Source organism: Neomonachus schauinslandi, chromosome 12 (genome assembly GCF_002201575.2).
Source record: "Neomonachus schauinslandi chromosome 12, ASM220157v2, whole genome shotgun sequence".
In the NCBI taxonomy this organism is placed as follows: domain Eukaryota; kingdom Metazoa; phylum Chordata; class Mammalia; order Carnivora; family Phocidae; genus Neomonachus; species Neomonachus schauinslandi.
Genome location: NC_058414.1, coordinates 98431697 through 98447293, shown reverse-complemented (window position 1 = coordinate 98447293; position 15597 = coordinate 98431697). Strand labels below are relative to the sequence as shown.

General features: G+C 43.3%; 1 protein-coding gene across 6 annotated transcripts in view; it reads right to left on the bottom strand.

Moving 5' to 3' along the window:
• Positions 1-15597, bottom strand: part of CUL1 (cullin 1) — a 102658-nt gene that overhangs the window by 76269 nt on the left and 10792 nt on the right. The window contains exon 1 of one of the 6 annotated variants that reach the window (XM_044920238.1): positions 12564-12664. The exons of the other annotated variants lie outside the window; for them this stretch is intronic. The gene's annotated coding sequence lies outside the window, so the exon portion shown is untranslated. Of the gene's footprint in view, positions 1-12563; positions 12665-15597 lie in introns of those variants that run through there. 6 annotated transcript variants of the gene reach the window in all.

The following is a 15597-nucleotide window of genomic DNA, read 5'->3' as shown; positions in this document are numbered from 1 at the left end:
CTGGAGTCTGGGAACCAGAGTCAGTCAGAGAAATGACAGAAGCAGATGGGCCCAAACTGAGTCCGGAGGACATTTAGAAACTGACTAGATGATGGGGAACCAGAGTTTGTATCTGTAAAGTTACAGGCCAAACAATGAGAGGACCCCTATCCTGGAGGCCACAGGAAGAAAGGGCCATGGTCGGCGGGGCCTCATCAGAGTCATATAAAAGGCTCTGCCCTTTACTTCTTGTATGATCTTGGGTAAATCACTTAATATATCTCCTGGGGGTCAGGAAGAGTGAGACAACACAGAGAATAAATGATAGCTATTATTTTCATCATCATGAGGAAATGCAGCTTCTGGCTTTAGTTTGTAGTCACTGGTGACACCTCACTGTGGTTTTAAGGATAGAAATCAAACTGGAATGGGTTGGGAGGGCCAGAGTTGCAGACTATTTTGGCCATGAAGAAGTAAGAAAAGCTGGAAGGGGGATGTGACGTCTGAGAAAGAGAGCGAGGGTCAGGAGGACAGAAGGCTGTGGTTGGCAGCGGGAGGTCAGATCAATGACCTGGGAAATAATGCAGTCTGGGTGGTAAGGCCCAGGCTGAGGGGCCAGGCCTGAGAAGGACTAGAACAGAATGGAGCTCAAGGAAGTGACGGCCAAGGCACAGGGAGCAATGTGCACACAGGTGGTGAACCACCTGAGATGGTGGGTGCTGAGAAAGGAGAGGAGGACTAGGCTGGATGCCAGACTGTCCAACGAACTTCTGAAGTCGATGGTGAGCAGGTGACCACCACAGGGAGGGGAACCCGCAGCACCTCCAGAAAGTCAGTCTCTGATTGTGCGGCACTGATCCACCTTCACCCTGGAGGCTTACGGAATGTGGGAGAACATAAACAGCCACAGGTTGGCTTTGAGGAGGCTTAACGACTGAGGATAAGCAAGGAAGTTTAAGGAATGTGGACAGAGGCTACAGAGGAGTTTCCTATTCACAGGGTAGGACTCCAGGGAGCTCCATGAAGTGAGGTCGGGGAGGAAGTGAGGGGAGGGGGTAAGGTTTGGGCAGAGACGATGTGCAATGCAGCTCCGGGAGTGCTAGTTCAGAAGACAGAAAGATGGCCAGCAACCTAAAATTTGTCAAACAGGGCTTGCAACCGTGACCACTGGGAGGCACAAAGGGGACTGAAGCCTCTAAGTGCAGGAAGGAGGATGGCTTCCCCTTTGTAAGACTCGGCCATGGCCCTCGAACTGGCCTACAGGGCCAAGCATTTCTTAACCACACATCTAACCAATTAAGCTTCCTGTATTCTAATGTTTTATTCCCCTCCCAATTCCTCAGCGTAGAACAGACAGGAATATAAATTCTTAAGACCTTGAAGGAACATAACTACATCTCTACTCAAGGGGACAAACCCACATATTTTAAAGTAACAAGAGAATCATAACCCATCCTCAATTTCACCTCAACTACTCCAAAAGTCCAGATACCACTTCTACGTATTAATAAAGTCCTGATATTGGCCTCTCTTTCTGTAAGACTAAACACACTGAGCAGATGCTGCTGCAGAAGCGAAAGCTGAGGAGTGTTAAAGATAGATTCAAGGGCGCCTGGGTGGCTCAGATGGTTAAGCGTCTGCCTTCGGCTCGGGTCATGATCTCGGGGTCCTGGGATCGAGTCCCGCATCGGGCTCCCTGCTCCTTGGGAGCCTGCTTCTCCCTCTGCCTTTCTCTCTCGCTCTGTCTCTCATGAATAAAAAAAAAAAAAAAAAAAAGATAGATTCAAATCAGAGTTGTACCAGAAACAAGGTTTTTCAAAAAAAGACTATAGTGCTTCAGTTAGGCTGACTGGCTTTTGAAAATATAAAAAGATAAAAAAGCACTGACTTAAAATGTTAGTTTCTTCTAAAAATAAAGAGTTTGTGAAAACACAATTAACATTCACTGTTAAAAAAACAAAACAAGCTCTTCCCGTAAGTGTTATGAGGTGATCTATGAAAATGATCCACTATCCTCCTCACCCAGAAAACCCCACAAAATCATGCAAATCAAGTGATTAAAATCTCGTGTTCACTTTAAGAAACTGCCCAGGCATCAGCGGTATGCACATCTGAAAAGCCACCAATATCTGAAGGATGTTACTCTTCAGAAGCGATATTGCCATCTTGTCCTGAGAATGGCGGAGCTGGGTAGGTGTGCCAGGCCAAACTGGGGGGCTGGATGCAGAGCTGGTGACCCAAAGAGAGTGAAGTTTTTTCTGCACATGCTTAAAAACAGAGTTGCTGAACTTAAGGGTTTAGGTTCTCTGGTCACTGAGCACATCCAGCTGAAGGAAATCTGAGCTCCTGGTCGGATTAACCCCCTCAGGGGCATTCCCTGCCACTCTTGAGATAATCCTGACTGAAAACGAGCAGATTGTTCCTAAACCAGAAGAGGAGGCTGCACAGAACAAAAAGGGTTTCCTAAAAGAAACGGAAGAAATAAAAACAACAAGGCTAAATTTTGCTTTTCTAGTTTGGTGACATTTTAAATCTGATTAAAATTTAAATGATCCTGGGTATTACTCAATAAAGTAATGACTTATTTTCTAACACTTGGTTAAAAGAATGCCTAAAACCCTGGCTTTGATTTGCAGCACGGCACCTAAGACATGAACTGTCCTGCAGAACAAACGATTTACACCTAGGGAAACTTCTGTTTATGGACACCAACAAACGTGCAAACACAGGCACTCACTGCACTGTTTATATGAGCAACAAAAAACCCAAACCTGGAAACAACTCACACGTCCGCTAACAGGAGAATTCACAGATAAACTGTAGGACAGTCACACAATAGGCCACAAACAAATTCAGTCAACTTTAGCCACACGCTTCAACATGGATGAATCTTAGAAAGACTGAGTGAAAAAGGTGATGGAGAATACACCTGGTATGATAATGTTTTATACAGAATATTGATTTTTTTAAAGAGTACTTCTATGAGAGGAGAGATGGCTGGCAAGCCCCACCAAGAATGAGAAGACCTGCATCTGGCGACGGCAAGGGCCACCGTGGTCTTACCGTGCTTATGTGTTGTTTAAAAACAACAACAAAGTACCATCCTTGGTAGAGATCCATTCTCTCCTGCATGAAATGATGTGATGCCTGGGATTTGCTCTAAAATACTGCAGGAAAAAAGCTGAGTAACAGATATGTACATTGTAGTTCCTATTTTCTAGAATAAAAAGCTAACAAAAATCGGAGCAAAGCTACACAACATACGAAGTAAAACTAGAAAGAAAGGCAAGAGGATGGGAGGGGAGGGCAATTCAAGATGGTTGCAGGGAAGGGCACACAGGGAGCTCCCAGGGGGCGGGAGGTGCGGCCCTGGCGACAGTTCATTCAGGGAGGTGCCAAGTGGGTTCACCGGCGTTCCCTGCAGTAGTATGTCCTACCTCACATGCCTGGAACGTACTGTGATGTTCTAGCAACATCTAGTTGATACATAAGACATAAGAAAACGATTCGGCAGGTGAAAGGGTACTCAATGCCATTCAGAACTGAGATCGCAAAGTTGCCAGGCTGAGAAATTCTGAAGTCTTATCAGAAATTCTTAAATGCCACTGAAGTTTCAAATGTACGCAGTACCTGGGCAAGAGGCGGATTCAGGCAACCTGGGTTGAAGTGCACGGCAAGACGGCTACAGCTTCCGGCTGTGAACTCTGCAGGCAGTTCTGTTGGGGACGGTGATGATACATGGCTACAGTGTCACTCTGATGATTTCAGGAGGAGGACTGGCCCCCGCGCAGGGTGGTGTGGCGCTCCTACTTTGCCCTGATAACAGATGGCCACACAACCCTCTGCACACCTGCAGCTCCAAGCCTCTGCTCAACCCAGCTCCCCGTCCTCCATTCCTCCCCCCCCGCCCCCCGATCGTAGTGTCCAAAACTGAACGCCTCCCTCTCGGCCTTTCTTCCCACCTCGGTTAACAGGAGCCTCAGGTGGCAATGCAAGCACCGCCTGCCCCCTAACAGCCGGCGCCCCACCTTCCCCCTGTCCTCCCCGGGCCTTCTGCGGACACGTGACATGAGGGCCGTGCTGAGCCCCCGACTGCCCTCTCGACGTTCAAACCAACCACCCCCCCTTCTGTATTTCCCAGCTTAGAAAGACAAGTTGGCTCCGACTCCCCATGTCCTCACCCGTTGTGCATCACTTCCATCAACGCTCCCCTCGTAGTTCCTGAATCGGCAAGGCTCTCTGTACACACCACAACTCCAGTCCAAGCTCCGTCATCTCACCTGGGTCACTAACACAACCCTGTTCACCGGCCTCGCTGTCACCGGTCCTGCCCCCCTCCAATGCACCCTCCACACTGCTGCCCGAGTTACTTTCTAAAACACAGAGAGCCATTCATTCTGTTAAGTGAATTAACTCCAGTGACCTTTGTCTACACTCCACCACATCCATGACCACCCCCAGTGTGTACCAAGTGCAACCGCTGCAGGTCAGTTTATTAACTGTGTAAGGAGAGGACCTGGTATTTACTGCAAGCTAGGATGCTAGACTGTGCCAACAGCAGCCTTAGTACTCTCATTTAATCCTTACAGTAACTATATTCCGGGCATGGTACCATCTCTTACAAGTGAGGAAAGTCAAGCTCAAAGATATTAAGTAATCTGCCCAAAGTCACGGCAAGTAAGTAGCAAGGACTCAGACCCAAGTGTTTAGAGTCTAAGGCCATGTTCTTTCCATCACCCCATCCCACAATGCTTCTTTAGAGAGGTAGAAATTTCTTACTCCGCTTCCTTAAGAAGCATGCCACCAAGAGATTACAACCTGGCTTGCAAAGGAACCATGCAAAACGACAAGTGACTTCATGATATGAATGTGTATTGACAAGTCCAGTTGACTGCAAACAAAAAGATTGAGGAAGAGCTAGCAAATTCATGAAATGGACATTTATACTTACACCCCCGAATCTATTTAAAACTATTTTATTTGAATATTCATTAATTAGTGCTTGAATGTTAACTATTTAAATGTTTAACCTTTTTAATCAAGAAGGAATCTTGGGGCACCTGGGTGTCTCAGTCGGTTAAGCCTCCAACTCTTGATTTTGGCTCAGGTCCTGATCTCAGGATCATGAGATCGAGCCCTGCATCTGTGCCGTGCACGGCTGGGCATGGAGCCTGCTTAAGATTCTCTTTCTCCCTCTCCCTCAGCGCACCCCACCCCCCCAAATAAAAGAGTAATCTTAAAGATGCTAGAACAGGGGCTAATACCTTATAAATGTAGGCAAACAATTTGCACATTCCAGAATCAGGGTTCTACTTGTACATCTATCAGGAAGGACACTTATCACCTTAGATAAGTCCACACGATTTCATTACTGAATTTCAAGGCTTGCAAACTTTACACTTACTGTATTATTCCATTTCTATATAGAACTAAGGGAACAACTGCAATTAAGTTCAAACAATTACAGTTGACAAGAAGCATAAAAAATTTCAATTAGTATCCTAATAGATGGCTTTCAGAGACATTGCCTAATTATCTACTTATTTAAAGTCATTCAAAACCTTTAAATCCATAGCTATAAAGAAAGAGAAGCAACAGAAACACATGGCCACATGGGAAGTGGGTTCTGCTAGTTCTCAAACCAAAATTCCTAAGACCTGAATGTATCTTAAGTGCTTGAATTGCCTTGTTTATGTCTTTACTCAAAGCTAGTAATTAAACATTTGGGGCATTACAAGACCGGTTTAGTTAACATAAACTTACCACACGACCCATCAATTCCAGTGCTAGGTATCCACCCAAAACACAAGAAAACTTATGTCTACCCAAAGACCTGCGTACAAATATTCATAGCACATTTTTATAATAGCCCCAAAGTGGAACAACCCAAATGTCCAGGAACAGGTGAATGGATAAGCACAATGTCATATAGTCATACAAAAGAACGAACACGATTTGGCAATAAAGACCGAAGTACTGATATGTGCTACGGTACAGCACAGATGAACCTCAAACACATCGTGCTGCGAAAACCAGATGCAAAATACCACACATTATGTGATTCCCTTTATTACAGGAAATGTCCAGACCAGGCAAGCCCTAGGGACAGGCAATAGAGTGGTGCTTGCCTGGGGCTGGGGATGGAGAGTGACCGCAAATAGGTATACGGGATCTTTCCTAGGTGACGGAAAGGTTCTAAAATTGATCATGTGGTGGCTGCACAACCCAGTAGCTTTTACTAAAAATCACTGAATTATACATTAAAAACAACGGAACTTTATGGCATGTGAATTATACCTCAATAAAGCTGTTAAGAAAAAAAAAGGCATCTTTAAAGCATGCTAGCTATAAATTTTTATGGGTCAAATTCAGTTCATTCACAAAAAAGGAATGGATCTCTCTACAGGATGACCAGGTTCCGCACAAGTAGGCCCCTCAGCACAAAGAGCAGTATCATCGAGTGTTCTACCCAAGAGTACTTTCAGAACTGCTATTTAAGATGTTTCCAATAGAGGGGCTTATATTCCCCTGCAACATATATGAACAAGTGAAAATGTAACTTAAAAGGCTTAGCTGAGCTGAAGGTACTAGAGGAGATGTCCCATGGCATACATGATTTACTGCCACATGAAAGACAAAGACAAAAACTGCAATATGAGCTCAGCGGGTCTGAAAGATATCATCCTGGCTGCAAGGATCAAGGTGGCTTCACAAGATGTGGGCTTTGAACCATTTCTCGGGGATGAACAGGATTTGAACAGCAGGAGAGAACAGGAAGGGTGTTTCACAAGGGATGAAGGGCACGAAGCAGAAAAACGAATGGCGTGAGGATGGGTGAGGGGTGTGCAGAGGCAGAGAGTGGGTGTGCAGGCACAGGACTCCAGGCCTTTGTTCTGTGGGGGCAGCAGGGCTCTGGAAGGTTTCTGAGCAGGGAAGCCACACGTGTGATGGGACTCTGGAGATGTCAGCCGGACAGCTCTGTGGACCTGGGATCAAAAAGGACTTACAGGCAGAGAAACAAACCCGGAGGTGATCCGAGCTGAGAGGGCGGCTGGACCTCAACTCCCTGCAATGGGGAAAGACAGGCCAGCCGCCGAAGCCCCCCACCGTCAGCAGGTACTGCGGAAGCGGAGGCACCGCAAATGGGTGCACAGGGAGGAACGAACAGGGCCTGGCAAGGCCTGCCTCTCAATCTTGTACATTCCAACCTCCCAAAATTGATCTCTGGATTCCAGAATTGGCAGACCTTGCACTGAAGATTCAGAACAACTTAGCTGTTGCTGATGGGACACTCCGTGACCCAAACAGTCACTCGGCTGTGTCTGACCACCTCACAGATGCTGTTACCCTTTGAGCCGCAACTGCACTTCTAGCACTTTATCCCCGGAATAAACTGGCCCGAACCCACAAGAGGTTGTAAACTCGAGTTCAGTCACTGCAAGAGCCTGAAAATCCACCTAAAATCCCTCACCAGGGGACCGGGCTGAAGGATGGCATGTCCACGCAGTGGAGCACTGTGCCGTGACGAAGGCAGGCGGCGACCTCCGCTGGCTGGAGGGTAACACAGGGAGGTCTCAGCGTACGCATTAACTGAAAAAAGCACGGCTCCTTTTGTGCATGAGGGGAGTAAATACCAACGTGCACTTACAGATACATTTTTCTTTTTCAAATAGAAAAAAAAAGGGGGAGGATAAACCAAAAACTAATGAAAATGTTCCTTATGGGGGAGGGTGGAGGTGAGACTTCAGTGCGGGTCATGGACAGAATTCAGGGGCATTGTGATTACAGATGGGAAAAAATTACATTTATTTTTCACTTAACTCTAGCTGAAACTGGGCAATTCCTCCAATCATGAATGTAGGCAACAGATCACAGTAATTTTAGGAATATCTCTGAATGTACCAAGAAATGCAGATATTTTCATTATTCTTTGCCAGTTATTGACAGTATGTTCATCAATACTTCGGAATTACAGTAGTTATAAAACTCAGATCTCAAGTAGGAAATAATGTTAAATACACTAACGTGTTATGTTAACAAATTCTCGGTGGTAGACATGTTTGCTATACTTTATTTGACATCTTTCATGATTAAAAAAGTTATCAAAACATTACACCCTCTGCTTTAGGTAATCACCTGACAACAATATAATTGTAAAGTACTTCTTTTTTAAGTATGCTCCACACCTAGCGTGGGGCTCAAACTCATGACCCCAAGATCAAGAGTCGCGTGCTCAACCGACTGAGCCAGCCAGAGGCTCAACACTATAATTGTAAATAAATACGAACTTATAAGCACAAAGTCTCACGGCAGTTCTAGGTGAAATGGTGATCATCCAGACACTCGTGAATCTGTCTACATGAAATTTTTAATATCACTAAATTCAACACTCACTGAAAAAGTTCTCATGCTGGCAAAACCCCAGGGGTTAAAGGGAGTTAAAGAGAAACCACCTCATGAGAGAAAGGTGATGTTATTAAGAGAGATGTTATGTTAAGAAGCCTAAATCTAGAGGGAAAATGAATGTGAATGTGATTTTAAAAAATAACACCAGAATGAAAATACCCAAGGCGATTTAAAAATACAGAACTGTAGCCCAAAGGAAATCACACCTGAAAAAATGAATTCAGTAATTCATAAAAAAGTAAGTTGTTTGCATCGACACAGATAAAATCTTCAAAGCATAAGAACTTAATAAAGATGAGGACTGAAGCTTCTATTTAAAGAGCACAGGGAAAATGAGTCCCCCCCCCCAAAAAGTGCTGCAAGAGGCAGGGAACCCCCAGGTAAGGAGGACCAGAAAGCCAGAAAACAGAAGCCAGAGGAGGACAGTTTTATGAAACATCTCGTCCTTGACTGTGTCAAAGCCTTGGGATAAATCAAGGAAAAGGTCTATGGTGAGGAAGTCACTGATGGTGGCAGTTCCAGGAAATGGTGGTCTTCATAAATGAAGAGTAGAAGCCAAGCTACAGCCAGGTGGAAGCGATGTGAGACAATGCTGGACTCCATGCTGCTACGAGATCCAACAGCAGCCTGCTTCTCGCAGTATCTGGCGTCACACGAGGGTTCCTGCACTAGCTGGGATATGTGCTCACTTATGACCCCCATTCACCATGACAGAATCAAAGTGTGAGCAAGGCATGAACTTTCCTTTTAAATTCTAAAGCCAGCATACAGGCATAAATATTACAAACTTATCATTGAAAATGGACATGATAACTATCATGCTTCAGCTTCCAAAACAAACCACATACCTTATTAAAAAATAAAGTACAACCGACAATAATTATTTACAACAGTGGTCTCCTAGTAAAACTTCTTTGCGGGTCTTACAGTTGAACTTAATGTAACCCTGAATTCAAAGTCTGATATAAAGTTGACTATATTCTGCCTGCATTCATGCTTCCTACTGCCCTCTACCACGGGTTCCTCTGGCAATCTCATCAAGATGACTCCCCAACTCAGATCACCCCCAGCTGGGACTGAGAAAATATTATGCCAACCACTAAAAGAGACACTACAGAGAACCAAAATCCAGTGGGCATCGCTAATCAGATTCACTGAGAAGCCAACAGTTGGTTCCTTCAATAATGACAGTTCTAATTCTGTTAACTCATTTTAAATTAAAGGCCCAAATACCAACTGGAGATTTAGAGACATCAGATGTCAAAATGCCTAGTTCTATGCCTGGTACACAGTAGAACTTCCCCAAATGATAGCTTGCTTTCTTCCCTCTAAAATATAGTAAAGGTGGTAGATCTTTTTTTTTTTTTAAAGATTTTATTTATTTGACAGAGACACAGCGAGAGAGGGAACACAAGCAGAGGGAATGGGAAAAGGAGAAGCAGGCTTCCCGCGGAGCAGGGAGCCCCATGCGGGGCTCGATCCCTGGACCCTGGGATCATGACCTGAGCCGAAAGCAGATGCTTAACGACTGAGCCACCCAGGCACCCCAGGGGTAGGTCATCTTTAAAGACACATCTAATTCAACTGATTTTAGCCAGAAAATGATTAAAACCCATTAAATACATAAATACAAGGACATCTTTAATATGATGAACATTATTCATGTAGTATTTGTAAAACCTTCCTTAAAAATAAAAGTGGAGTGGGACACCTGAATGTCGAGAGGATGAGAAGACAAGCCACAGGTGAGAGAAGTATCTGTAAAAGACACATTTTATAGAGGACTGCTAACCAACATATATAAAAACCTCTTAAAACTCAGTAAGAGAACCACTTGGTTAAAAAAATGGGCCAAAGACCTTACCAAAGAAGATATACAGATGGCAAACAAACAGATGAAAGAATGTTCCACATTATGTGTCATCAGGGAAATGCAAATTGAAATGAGATACCACCACACACCTATTAGAACAGCCAAAATCTGGAACATGGACACCACCAAATGCTGGCAAAAATATGGAGCAACAAGAACCCTCAAACATTGCTGGTAGGAATGCAAAATGGTACAGCCATCTTGGAAGACAGTTTGGTGGTTTCTTAGAAAACTAAACATACTTTACCGTAAGATCCACTGCTGGGTATTTACCTAAAGGAGTTGAAAACTCACATCCACAAAAAAATCTGTGCTAGGATGTTTACAGCAACTTTATTCATAACTGCCAAAAGTTGGAAGCAACCAAGATGTCCTTCAGTAGACGAATGCATGAATAAATTGTGGTCCACCCAGATAATGCAGTATTACTCTTCAATAAAAACAAGACAAGACACAGAGGAACTTTAAAGGCATATCATAAAGTCAAAGAAGCCAATCTCAAGAGGCTACATGCTGTATGATTCCAATCATATGACATTCTGGAAAAGGCAAAACTACAGAGACCGTTTAAAGGTCAGAGTGGTTGCCAGGGATTTGGGGTTGGGGGGAGATAAACAGGCAGAACACAGAGGATTTTTAGGGCAGTGAAAATACCCTGCATCATACTATAATGGTGGATGCATGTCATTATAAATTTGTCCAAACCCATAGAATGTACTTCACAAGTGTGAACCCTAATGTCCTAAACTACAGACTTTGGGTGATTATGATGTGTCAGTGTAGGTTCGTAGATTTTAACAAATGTACCACCCTGGTGCAAAATGCTGATAACAGGGTGAGGGGCTGGATGTGGGGGGCAGGGGTACATGGGGAATCTTTGTACCTTTCTCTTTAATTTTGCTGTGAACCTATAACTGCTCTAAAAAAAATAAGTCTTTGGGGGAAAAAAAACGAAGTAGAGGCTCATTTTTTTTTATATTTCACTCATGAAATACACCTGTATTTTATAATCTGGAAAACATGAGTAAACCAAAAGCATATATCAAATATTATATTTGCTTATTTTCCTGAACTCAAAATAAAGCTATTTTGCTCATTATTGTTATTTGAGTAATGGAGGTTTCAATGAATGAATTTTACACTTCTGTTACTATAAAAACAGAAAAGGTAACGATAACGAAAGGTCCTTCTTTGTCAACAGAACATCTCTCCCAGGACTATTCTGTGGCTGGAGGGCAGGCACCCTGTTCACAGTTGAATCCTCAGCACCAAGCACAAGGCTGTGGCGCATTCCAAGTACTCCAGAAATACTGGTCAACTTACTACTCCAAGGATTTTAAGAACACATGTGAATCCCCGATGGTACTTAAACAAAAACCGACACAGAAGCCCACTCGGCCAATCAGCACACAGAACTACTACATAGTAGAGAGAGAGGCTGCAGCATGATTGTTGACATGCCCTTTCATTTTCTCCTAGCGCAGAAACTGTGTGTGTGTGTGCGTGTAGAGGATACAACATTTGTATGATGGATGGAATTTATGCAGGATTACGAAAACAATTATTGAAACAAGCCATAAAAAATGTAAAACTGATGGCTTTAAAAAGCTGAGAAACAAGGCCAGAACCCACCAGCGTGGGGCAAAGGGATTTCAAGTTTCCCGGTTGGTTCTCTCTGCCTTCTCTCACTCTCTAAACACCAGCAGAGGTTTGAAATTAGCAGGCTCTCAACCTCATACTAAATGAATTAATATAGTTGCCTTCTCGTGTTCAATCTTTGTCTTTCTAATTATATAAATATATGCACATGCTAATTCAATTCATTCCCCAACACATCCACACACATGATTTTGTAATTATGAGAAATTTCAGATGTCAGTAAGTACAGAATTTTCTCCCATGAACATCTTCAGAATTAAACAATTTTTGCTCTTAGGCTTGGGTACTTGAACAATTAACACGAGAGTCCTTTTAAATCCTAAAAATCCACGTAACGGAACCTCAATTCAGTCAGCATATAGACCCTTCCTACTTTAATTACCATGTGACCTCCAAGCAGGGCACCCTGAGCTTCACTAGGGTAGTGCTTTAGAAAACCTGGAAACCTGCAGAAGACCAGACACTGATTACTTAACAGGTGCAGTACAGACTGATGGGTTTGTCCACAGAAACTAGCTTCCACTGCTAAAGACCGAATTTCAGCTTTGGCACAAAGCACATTTATTCAAGGCTCTCACTTGGCAGTGGCATGTATTTTGTTTCCAAGCATTTTCACTCACTTTAAAACAAAGAAAAATGGTATTACATTTGGTCAGGATTATCTACATATATGTTTTTCAAATTGAGGGCTGCAATTCCATAATGTGTGAATCGTGACATCAACTTAGTAAACGGCAATTGGAACTTTTTAAAAAAGTGAAATAGAAAAAAAGAGCTCATAGAACACAACAAGTAGTATTACTCAGTGTATCTTTTTTTTTTAAGATTTTATTTGACAGAGAGAGAGACAGCGAGAGAGGGAACACAAGCAGGGGGAGTGGGAGAGGGAGAAGCAGGCTTCCCATGGAGCAGGGAGCCTGAGGTGGGGCTCGATCCCAGAACCCTGGGATCATGACCTGAGCCGAAGGCAGATGCTTAACGACTGAGCCACCCAGGTGCCCCTGCTCAGTGTATCTTTTATTTCAGTTATGCCTGTGGGTGTCTGGGGTTCTCCCACAAAATGTGTTTCTTATTGTAGAAACAATTCAGGAAGCATGGATCAACATTACACACGGACAGGACTTTTTCAAATACTGTACTTAATATAAAAATATATAAATGTATGTGGATGTTTGTGGGACCTCAACATTCTAGCTTCGCAACTCACTAGCTCTGTGGGCTTGGGAAGATTCCTTACCTTCTGTGCCTATAATTATCTGTAATGGGGATAATAACAGTACCTATAATGACAAGGTTGTTGAAAGGACCAGGCGAGTTATGTAAATAAAATATTTAGAAGAGCACCTGGCACATAGTAAGCACTCACTACTATTCGTAGTAACACTTCTACAAAGGTTATCACGTGTCCTGATAATCCTAACAGTGGTACTTAAATTTAAAACACAACAAAAACTTCTCAGGGGAGAAATGTCAAAGTTAGCATGCTTATCTTTTAAGTCAAAAAGAGGTAAATTAATGTTGCCTGAAAATTTCTGAATATCCTTGATAACGGATAATACCAAGGGTGGTACTTTCCAAAGATTCCCACGAAAGTGTATCTGTCATCAGAAGGTGGGAGCTTTGTATTCTGATGGACCTGGGGATAAGGCCAGAAGCAGTTGCCAGAGGTTCATATTTTCTTTGAAATCTCATTCTTAAGACTCATCTGAATCTTTCATTTTACCACCAAATAGGCTTGTTTTAACAGAATGCTTTAAAATACTGGCTTGAAAAATCTTTCTTATCTATCTTACTAGTTAATGGGTGAGCTTCCGTCATATTGAATCCACTAAGTTTGGAAAAACCCACTACTAAAGAGCTTTCACTGCTCACCAGCACCCAAGAAATTTCTGTCTCGGTGCCACAGCATTTTCAGGACCCAGACTAACACAGATACACAAACACAAACCACAAGGCACGATTCCCTCCTGAAATGACCAGGATACTGGTGGTACAGGAAACATGTTCAGGCCACTGAGGGGGTGTATGTAGACACAAACTGTCAGCTGGGGAGGCATGATCACGTGCCGCCCGCTCCTGGAAAGGTTCATGCACGAGGGCTGCTTTGGTGAAGGGTGCATTATTTTACCACAACAGCCGTAACTTTCATTTAAATGAAGTTTCAACTCATAGTTCCCACAATGCCGTTCAACTAATTTCCAAATTCTCCGCGTGTGTGAACAGTTTGCCCTCTAGTTGGTGAGTGCTAAACCTTGAAATAATACCTGCTAAATGAGCAGACTGAAAGCCACCCCGTCTCTAAGGGAACAAGACAGTCACCTAATCTGGGTTTTTTCAATCATCACTTCTCTTGCCACTAATACTAAAAAATCAACTCTGAGAGCGCCTGGCTGGCTCAATCTGTAGCGCATGCAACTCTTGATCTCAGGGTCATGAGTTCAAGTCCCATGCTGGGGGGGTTGAGATTACTTAAAAAAAAATCTTAAAAAAAAATAATTCAACCCTGAGTCAAAAATTCCGGTCAGCAATTTTCCCTGGCTAAGTGAACTTTCAAAGACACTTCCCATTTCACGACAAATTGGTTCAAAAAAGGGTAATAAACAGGGGTGCCTGGGTGGCTCAGTCAAGCGCCCAACTCTTGATTTCAGCTCAGGTCAGGATCTCAGTCTTGAGATTGAGCTCATGCTGGCGGGCAGTGGGGGTGTGTGTGTGGGGGGGTGGAGCCTGCTTAAGATTCTCTCTCTCCCTCCCCCACTCCTCAATAAAAAAAAAAAAAAAGGATAAACAGTCCTACCTCAACACTCTGGTTTACAGCTTTTATATTCTGATTTGTTTTGAATACATTCTTTTTTTTTATTTATTTTTTTAAATCTTTTTTTTTTTTTAAATTTTATTTATTTATTTGAGAGAGAGAACACATGAGAGGGGATAGGGTCAGAGGACGAAGCAGACTCCCTGCCGAGCAGGGAGCCCGATGCGGGACTGGATCCCGGGACTCCAGGATCATGACCTGAGCCGAAGGCAGTCGCTTAACCAACTGAGCCACCCAGGCGCCCTGTTTTGAATACATTCTAACACAGTTTATTCACCTTCCTGAAGATACCAAGAGAAATCAAGAATCCTCCTTTAGGTGAACCGCTCCCAGTGCGTGAACAATGGTCTTGATTACTAGGGTTACTAGGAGCTTAATACCAGCTATTGCTCTTGTGGGTCCGCCTGCCGGAGATCTGCACCCCCTTCTGTGCACATGTTCAGTTGCTGCACCAGATAAAAAGCTTGCTGAAAAAGTCCTTGGTAGCTACTACAACATCAAGTACTTATATTTTCTGACATTATAAATATTGGGGAAAAGGTATGGTGAGGATACATAATACACAACTATGTGTATTTAAACCAGGGCGTTGAGTCAATCAAATGTAAAATTAAATTCAGTCTGTCAATTATTTGAGTACATCTTCTAACCTCATGAAAACATGCCATTTGATGATAAATTCAGTAACAGAGGGTTGGGTTTTTTTGGAGGCAGGTGAGAGGGGGCTTTTTTTCTTTTTCTTTTAAATCTTGCTCCCCACCCTGACTCAAAACAATCTGGCCATATCCATAACAAAGGGAAAAATGTGGTAAACCCAAAATACCAGCTTCCCCTAAGAGGATTCTGAAACAGGTTTAAGCTCCTAGCA